Source organism: Dermacentor silvarum, chromosome 8 (genome assembly GCF_013339745.2).
Source record: "Dermacentor silvarum isolate Dsil-2018 chromosome 8, BIME_Dsil_1.4, whole genome shotgun sequence".
Lineage (NCBI taxonomy): Eukaryota > Metazoa > Arthropoda > Arachnida > Ixodida > Ixodidae > Dermacentor > Dermacentor silvarum.
In genome coordinates this window covers 94259868-94269901 of record NC_051161.1, presented here as the reverse complement: position 1 = coordinate 94269901, position 10034 = coordinate 94259868, and positions in this window count along the sequence as shown.

Sequence of the window (10034 nt, the reverse complement as noted above, 5' to 3'; positions counted from 1 at the left end):
AGCGGCTGGGGTCTGAGTGAGATCAAGATCGGTCGTAGCTAGCCTAGCCTTTCTAGCTTTGCTGATCAAATCAGCCCGACTTATTTGGCTGATCAAATCAGCCAAATCAGTCGGGCTTGTTGGCGGATACATGGTGAATGACGTCAATATCTGCAGGGGTCACTGGACACCCAATCTTGTCTCCGATTTTTTGCAAAATGGCATTGCTTCCTATCCTTGCGTGCAAGGTGTACCCTTAATCTCGATGTTGTTGATTCGGGTGTAGTGCTCCGAATCTGCGAGCCTTTTCGCTAAGTACTCGTTTTCTTGCTTTAAAGATTTGTTGACGAATGCTAGCGCTTCCTGATCTTGTTTTCCTTTTTCGTACAGGAAGTTGAATATCTCTAGGCTTTTGCGCATTTCAACCGCTTCGCTACGAATTATGTCAACCTCGCGCGACAGTTCTGCATTCGTGACCATAGTTCACAAAGATAGCTAGACCAGGCTGCCAGCAGTAGGTGTGGGAAAATAAATTGGGTGGAAAGTTTCAATTGAATGAAAGCCAACCTGCGTAGGGAAATGAGTGGGTTTAGCGGCAGACACTTGTTGTCACAGCCGCTGCTGCCATATGCCGCTGCTGTGATGTGACGCTGCTGTGACTGTGCGCCATATGTCGGTCTTACGAAGTGGTAGTGGCGTCGGCGTTTCCCTAAAGGTAGCAGGGCGTTGTCGGCAGTTGTCGCTTGTAGTAATGTGGTGTCGGCGCGATAGGTGATGGTCGACTGACCATGTCTGCGTAACCGGGCTTGCGGATTCTGATGTTCGGTCCAGGAGGCGGCGAGAGCGCTTGTCTTAGCTCCTCGCGCAAAACGTCAGTGACGGGCGCAATTGCGCATTCAGTAGGCGTGCCGATGAGCTTTTTTGACCTCTTCTTGCACAATTTCGCACATCATCTGGCGTAATGAACGCTCATCAGTCGCTGTCACTGCTGTCACGGCCACGGCAGCAATTTGTCTATCGTTGTTTGGGCGGTCATACTGGCGGTAGCGTAGCTGTAGTGCGCGCTCAATGGCTGTCGACTCCTTAAAAAATGTCGCAGTTTCACCCTAAAGGCGAAGGATCAATTGCGTTAGCAACTTAGTAGAGAGCTATACGGAATAAGGATAGTAGTTTTATCAGCTGTATAAACTTGGACAAGCAGCAGCACCAGCAACGCGCAGAAATGTTGTCGACGCCGTCGCCGTTTTGCCCGCGTTCGCACCGAACGCGCGCGGCGTTGGTGACTGTTGCCGGTACCTCTGGGGGCGGCTTGGAGGTTTTCGACGAAATCAGAACGGGAAACTCGTCGAGCAGCGTCGGAAGTCTTTACCACCTTTTCGCCTTGCAACGTTTTCATATAAATACGCATTTGGTGCCGCAGCAAAACGTGGCCTCCCCTCCCTCTCTCCCGTCCCCCCACGGCCTTTCGCGGGACGGAAAAAGTCCCGTTTGCTCTCTATATATGGTGATTGTAAAGGAGGAAAGCGTCGCTTAATTCTGAAGCCCTTCAGAGACCACGGCGCAGAACGCGCGTTTGTTCTCCGCCGTACGTTCGCTCCCCGTGAAAGCGTGCGTCCCTCGCCCCCTTTCACTCGCACATACAGCGTCCGGCGCGAGGCGACGATTTCATCACCATTGACGTCATACGGAACCTCACGGCGACGGCGACGACGACGCCGACGGCAGAAATCCTCTTTGAGTGTCCATATAATTGCTATCACAATAAAATTCCTCGACACTTGTTGGTGGGTTTCGCACAAGACCAACAAACAGCTGCTCCATTACGCCACGCATGAGGTAACTGGGCTTCCCTCGAACATGTCTTCAGCGAACATGACAACAGTTTCATAAGGCTTCTGAATCCGTGATTTGTGGATTTGCTGTGCATGTTCTCGCCTTTCGGTGATTCCGAATGTATTGAGGAACTTTCGGCGGAACTCGTCCCAAGATGTCCAGTTTCCCTCGCGATTTATGAACAACTTTCAAGCTCCGTCTAGAAGAGCGAAGTGAACGTTGGCTAACTTTTGTCCGTCGCTAGTGTTCCATCCATTAACATTGGCTACGCGCTCGAACTTCTCCAGCCCGTATTCTGCGTCCTCATAGGCGTTGCCATGAAAGGACACGGGAGATCACGGATTCAAAAGGGTCACTTGTGTCGGTCTTGAGTTTGCCATGTTTTGAACCTGCCTCTCGGTCACGGTTGCACTGTCTAGTAGGGGACCGCACTCTGGGCTCAGTCCTAGCAGGCGGCGGCTGGCGCGGTGAACGGGTGTTTCGAACCGTGGAAGTCTTTCTGGACTTGATGGGTGGTAGTTGACAGGTGTTCCGATCATTTACCCAGCACCTCCACCTGTGTCGCTATGCAGGAACAGCGCAAACCAAGAAAACGGGGCAGCTCACATTAATGAATCAAGACTGAAGGCTAAGGGCTAAGCTTCGTCGTCTTCTCTCAAGCTGCGCGAGAGCTTCTTCTACGCCCATGCGCCGCCCATTGGATGTGGCAATATGATGTCGGGGCGTTGTAAACAACATTTCCGCTTCTTCTGTCTGCTACTGTGCCAATAAGGTTTTGTGATTCACGGGTGGCACGGAGATGGCACGGGGATAACGGCATCGCAAACATAACCATATTCTTCTATGGTTTCTGTTACATTTTTTGTCTCTTTCTCTGAGTTTCAACATCTTTATAGAATATTTGAGCACCGAGTAGTTTCTGTAACAACTAACTTAAGCTTTTTTATCCAGAACTGAAGTAGGTTGAGCTCTGAGATGTCAAAAGCTTTTATAAACGGCGGGAACGTCTTGCTTTTCTCTTTAAGTTCTACATGCCGACGCCTATTAAACAAGTCTATCTACGAAGACTACCTGTTGCCTCCCGTCTGACGAAATATTTCGTCAATTCATCGAAATTCGTCGTCAGCTTTTGTTATGTAAAACGTTAAATGTCTACTGAAATAGTAAAGCAACCATTCACCTACATTAACGTTGAATTGTCTGCAGTAAGCATCAGTCTTGTTACTGCACTTGATGGAAAGCAAAACACGCAAAATATGCTTTTGCTTTTTATTCTTCAAGCTATTGTAACAACCGGACTGTACATTGTTGTTATATATTCCTTGGTGGACGCATGTGTTGGTGCATTTTGTTTTCAGGCCGCAACAAGAACATTTACACGCAGACCTGCTGAATACCTATGAGGGGGCTGCAATGAAAGTACGAAAAGCGAAAGGTAAGCCTGACTGTAAGTGTAATTGTCGTTGACTACAGACACACCAAAACCCGTCGCTCATCAATGTATTTTTCCTAAACTTTGTCACGTAAACAATAAAACGTACAGAACATATCTTCAATATTCAGTGCACAGTGATTAGTACATTTTCAAATGGTATCCCTATCACTAGGTAGCACAACACAATTTCTTGTTTGCCGCTGTCACATAATGGCAACTTCTATAATAATCGCTTTTGCTAAATGAGAACACGGTATTACACTGAAAGTTGTTTTAAAAGCTCGCTGGGTTTTGTGACCATGGGAGCTACGGCATGGCTGTACCTTTGCCGAATCGGCCAAACAATCACAGCGTAGCACGCGTGCAGTGCGCGCCGCTGGATTCCTTGCCGCACCATTGCGCTTGCCCTCGCGCATCTGCGGCAGCGGCGGCGCCGGCTGTGCGGAGGAAAGAAACAAAACAGAAGCAGAAAGCTCGCCTTCGCGCATCCGCGATTGCACGGGAATGAAAAAGTAAACACTTCTTGGGGATAGAATGGATGCGAATTGCGCTACGTGCTTATGCGCATGCTGCCTCTGAAACCATGATGCATTAAATGCATCCAACGTACTCGCTAGTAGTCAGCAACTCCGCTTAACAAAAAGCTCGGTATAATTTGTGTGCGCAGCGCTTGTGTGCGTGTGTGTGTATCTGTTTGTGAGTGCTCATGCGTGCGCGCACGTGCGTGCGTCTACTCGTCTTTCCACTCTTCCCGCCTCTGTTGTTGAATTTTTGGTCAATGAGAACTCTGTTGGTTGCCGCACCTATAGCATTCATGTTTAAAGACATGTGCTGTCTTACGGCAGGGCTAATGCCTTCTTACGTAGCCTTCGATAAGGCATTTGCGAGAAGAACAACGAGGTCGCATGGACAATCGGGTGCACTATTTTGGTTTCAAGGTCTTCCGAATTTTCCCCCTTTATCTCCCCTCCATGTTTGTTCGCTAGAAGGGACCCGCCGTGGTTGGTTAAGGGACCCGCCGTGGCTGCTAAACACGAGGTCGCGGGATCAAATCCCGGCCGTGGTTGTGTATGACCTCAATGCGTTTAGAGAGCTTCTCGTTCGAGACCCCAAATAATCCCAAGATGCATTTTCTTGACTAGCAGCTTGTGGTTGGTAGTGAGAAAGTATGTTGGAAGCTAAACATTTTCCCGGTCATCCTAAAGCAGTTAAAATGACATCACCTGTTGCTGCGTTCGCTCGGTGGAGACCAAGTCATGCCATAAACAAATGAAGAAAGTGCTGACAGTTAGCGTAAGAAACTTCGTGACGCCGGCTCCAGAACGCCGTGGTTGTGTCAGTCAGCGTGAAGCATCTTAAAGCATTCAAGGCAGGACCGCAGGTTTTGTCAAAGAAAACGGTATGGTACAAAAAGCCGTACCGGGGTAATACCATTCGTCCATGAGCTTTGGCATTTGCTAAACAAAGTGGCCTCCATATAGAATGTAGATGTAGTTTTTACCGAAAAAAAAAAGAAGCTAAGCGCCCTTTGCCCAGCTCTGCACAAGCACCAGCGAAGGAAGCCGATGCCAAAAGAGGCCCAGTGGACAACCAGGCACGGCAAAACGTTTTTTTTTCCTTTTACATTAGTTTGTGTCAGTGTCGACAACATTCCTCTTTGACATAGACGCAAATACATTGGTACAGCCGGTTCACTGCCTGAATATTAGGCTATGGAAGAACCCCAATCTGCTGTAGCACCCCGATCCACGTTCGCACCTTGCTCTTCACTGCCGTGAATGCGGATGCGAAGCACTATTGCGGGGCACCGAAGTCCTATTGAAACTATAAGGTGCGTTACCTCGAAAAATTTCGAGGCTTTCTGCATAAAAAATGGTCCCATGTATATTAGCAACAATTTCTTAAACCGACTCATTAGCGAATTTGAATTCCTCGATAAGGCGTTTTCAATGTCAACGTGATGCTGCCCTTACCTTTGTGCTGGCGCATGAGCCGTGATATGTTTATGATATTAGGTTCTTCCATTTTCTTTTTTTCTAATGGCGCAGCGTCTAATCAATTCTGCTTGAATGATACGGTAATTTGAGAGCAGTTGCGTTATGATGGACCTTACTTTTTATTTCTGAGATGGCAGTTTAAAAGGTGCTTTCTTCGGGAAGAAGCTTTAGTTTCAAGATAGAGCTTACTGACTCTTACTTGAGTCATCGTCTTTTGCACTATTGAAGAAGAAGAGCGTAAACTTTATTATCAGATCGATAAGATTTGAGTCCGACGTATTTTTAGTGGGTCTGGGCAACCACCGCGGACGCGGTTCCGAGATTTTGTCTTGAAGCGGCTTCCTCGGCTCGCTGGACAGCCCAGAGCTTTACTGTCAGGTTCGAAGCAACCATGCATTCTTAACGATATTTGTCTGTGCTGCAGCAATAAATATTTGATTATGGAAGTAGCTGCTGAGTTAACAAGTAATAAATATTATTGTCGGAGCCCAATAATGCCCTTGTGTCACGCACCAATTCCACGCGTTCACACCGCTGTGTTCAGTGCTTGAGCGACGCACAGATAATAATTTTTATAACAGCTGGCTAAGTTAAATGTATCTTACCGAAGAACCAACTCTTAGAACTTTTAGAACCAGCTTCTATCGGTCTCAAGCAAGCGTCTCACTTTTGTAGTTTAGAGATTCTAACATTCTGGGAGACATGCCAGACATTTAAGAGAACCCAAGTTCTCAATTAATTAGGAAAACCAGCCCCCTTTTTTTTACATGTGTAGACGTGTGCATTCAGTATTGAATGTCATGGGTTTAAATGACACCACACTACGCTTATTATAATTACTTGGCAATGTGAAGGTATTATACAGGATTTGTGCTATATAGGTTCTCCAATAAAGAGGACTTTGGGCACAGTTTGCTTAGGCGGACCGCAATCGACGGCAAAATTACTCTGTTCAGCTCACTTCAGCAAGGGCTACGACTGTGAAGTGGTTTACTTCAACGTCGGCACTCTCCAACAGTGATAATATCATTGTAGAAGTCCAATGAACGGTTTCCTATGATATTTTACACATACAGTGGTTTATGCCATTATAATTATTACAAAAATTTTTATTCAGACGACGTTAGCGAAACATAATTATTTTGTTGCGAAACATTCTTTGCCTTGTTCTAGTAACCTTGCGGTAAGTCGGCAGGTAGATATTGAGTGTATCACCACATTTCAACCTGTGGGATGAAAAAAGTGCTGGACTAAGAGTGGAATCGAACCTCTGCCTCTCGTGCCAAAGCCGACTAGCTCTTTGAGACGTGTTGCACGCGTGCGTCACGTGCCAACATTCTGTGCTCTTTTCTCGTGAGAGCTCGCGCTTGGGTCGCAGTGTACGCAGAATAAACAGTCATGCCGACGTGAACACAGCAGCGACGGTCACAGGTGAGCACGACAAAGCGACAAGACCTGCATTTCCTGCTGGGACTTCGGTGTCGGTGACAACATTATTTCGTGGTGCGGCGGCGCTATTCAGTATTATTTTGCAAAGGAAGACAGTGCAACTTCGGCACGTACGCAGCCAATGATAGAGCTTTGACGCGACAGTAAGTGCTTACGGAGAATTACGTCGTCAGAGAATGACGGCCACACAACAAATTGGACTGTAGAGAGAAAGTTTTGACTAACAAGTCGGACGGTGAACGCAGCAGGTGGTTGGTTGGTCTGAGTGCTGTAGGTGAGTAGCACGCGGCCAGAAAATGACGTGGCGACGTTCTCGAATCGCCGAAAAAGCGCAATAATTACACGAGATCCTCCTAAGCGCGTATCAAAAATCACCAATAGTAGCGGCTGCTTCGCCTTGTATTTCAACAGTGTCTTGCACTGATAGAAGATGCCGTGGCCATTTCTAAAGCTTCCAGCTTTCCCTCTGTAACCGCAGTTTTTACTTTATTCGTTAGAAGGCGGGTGACGACGCATAGTTGATATCGAGTGACGTCGCAGTAATGATTAACGACTGGTGCTGAAGTTATGACGAGCGCTCCAGGAAGTTAGGCGATGGGGTCAGATCAGGGTACTGGTGGGCTGCACTCACGTGCGAAGCAGGAACGACGTCCGTACAAGGAAGGCGGCGGTGAGAAAAGTGGGCCCCATGCCCCGAAAGACCGCAGGCGAAGCACATCGGCTGGTATCGCACGGCTGGAACGCGCAGGGAGTAGGGCCGGTCGCGGTGCCTCGAGAAAGGCAGCCGTGGTGTCGAGTAAGGCAGCGTCGTCTGTCTAGGACGCGACATGGCGTCTTCGTGTGCAAGTCGTACATTAATTTGAGCGTGCCGGTGAGGTGCAGGGAGAACCTCCCCAAGCATCGCCTAGGACAAAGTTTGAACACGCTCCTGGGAGAGAGGGAGCAATGAAAGCTGTCGGGCCGCCTAATCAGAATTTCATCTGAGGCAGCAGAGACCTGTCATCAATATGTTTGGAGCAATCTTCAAGATCAACCAGGATGCTTCGTGAGGAAGAGATTGGCGGCGAGCACTAGTTGCCTACGTAATTAAAAGATTTGGCAGTAGGTTACTACGGCTGCAGCATGATAGGGTTCTTAGGCAGGAGCATCAGAAATGCCCGATCTCCAATGCCCTTGATGATTTGCTTAATCTTATCTTCATCAGTCATGGTTGTTCTTACCGAGTTGAGGAGATCGATGACGACATCGATATACCTCATGGTATATGAGGTTGTAGCGCCCACCGACGCCGCAACGCGGGGCGCTTTGGTCGGCGCTCTCAGCCGGTGCCTCAGCGCCGGCTGTCGAAGAAATAAAAATAAAGAAGCGCAGCGCGTTCTCCAGGCAGCACAGGTGAAAACCCGGGTGGGCTGGGTAGGTGGAATGACCTGTACCAACTGCGCTGAAGACTGCGCTGACCGCTGGAGATATGGACCGTTCGATGTCGGGTGTCGCAGAAGGTCGTGACCCGTGTCCGCGGTGGTGGTAGCCGGCAGAGTCGGAGGCAGTGTCGTTCCAAAAGCCAGCCACGCTGGTCGTCGCAGCCCCGTCGCTCGGCTCGCCGCCTTCGCCCTTCTGATTAGGGGACGACGGTACGGCTCGTACAGCCGCCGTCACGTCCCTCCTACATTCGTGACCCGGGAGAACGCGCGTTCCACCGAGCGACACGCTGCCATGGCTCACTGGCCGGAGCCGCAGTTCGACCCACCACTGCCGCCGTTCTCGTCCAGCTACGTCGGCGCATGGTTCGCTCAGTTCGAGGCTGCTCTGGAGCTTAACCACATCTGGATCCAGGAGTTCAAGCACGCGGTACTCCTCGACGTCCTGCCGCTTGCTCTCCAGCTCCACCTCGGCGTTCCATCGCCTGGCCCGCGCCCGTACGACGAACTGCGGCAGCGCGTGCTCGACTTCTTCGGCGCTGCCTATCACCCTCTTCCAGTGGCTGACCGCACGGTGCGCGAATCGCTGCCTGCGTTCCCACCGCCAGCGCTACCCGCATCTCAACCTGTGCCCGGAAGCCACCACCAGGCAAGCATTCCTCCCTCGACTTGCCCCGATACCGTCTCGGCGACCACCCGATGCGGTACCGCACAGTCCCCGGCCTCCGGCTCTCTCCAGGGGTCTCTGTCGTGCGAGTACGCGCATCATGGCGTCGCCGAGGGTATCGTCACGACCATGACACCGGCCACGTCATCGCCTTTCTCGCCCGCAACGATGGCAGGCGACAGTGGAGACATCACCGACCCAACGCCGGCTACCGTGCCGCATGCCATTTTGTCTGTCTCCAACGCCATCGCTCCTGCAACAACGGCACCCGACCCTTCCACGCGGTCTGCTGAGCCGGTCTCCGAGGCGGCGCGCGAGCTCGGTACCGCGCCGATCCCACTGCCTCCGACTCTGCCGGCTACCACCACCGCGGACACGGGTCACGACCTTCTGCGACACCCGACATCGAACGGTCCATATCTCCAGCGGTCAGCGCAGTCTTCAGCGCAGTTGGTACAGGTCATTCCACCTACCCAGCCCACCCGGGTCTTCACCTGTGCTGCCTCGACGGAGGTTCGCGCCTCGTCGCGGAGCGCCTCACGGCTTCGACCCGCTTCCGGCTTTTGCGATGGACCGATGGAACCACCGGACATTCCTGCGGACCTTGACCCCCTTTTGCCTGGCCAGTCCGTGGCTTCCTCGCGATGCACCCCATCGCCGGACGCGTCGGATCGTGGTCGCCTCCCGACAGGGTGTGCCACGTCCACATGCAATGCAAGCGTCGTGGCCCGTCCAGGGCTTCGACTCCATTGCTCGTGCACGCATCCTACACGTCATGCAAAGGTGCGGTTTGTGATACGCCTTCGGCAACGCGTGCGCTGGCACCGTCGACGCACCCTTCGCCTTATAAGCCTCCCCCTTCCTCATTCTTCAAGAGACATGTGGCGCCCGTCAAATCAGCGGGTAGACGCACTTCTGCCAACAGCGTCCGTTCCGCGAGTCCCTCGCCCGTTGAGGAGCTCCCAGTGCCGCCCGCCTGAGTAGTGGTGGCGACCCGATGCCTTCATGTCGACGACTTGGACTGCCCACGGACCTTTCTTGCACTTGGAAAAACTTGTTTATTCGCCGTTCCGTATGGGCGGGGGGCCCTGTAGCGCCCACCGACGCCGCAACGCGGGGCGCTTTGGTCGGCGCTCTCAGCCGGTGCCTCAGCGCCGGCTGTCGAAGAAATAAAAATAAAGAAGCGCAGCGCGTTCTCGAAGCGCAAGCTCGGCATGCGCAGTGTCGTTTCAAAAGCCAGCCACGCTGGTCGTCGC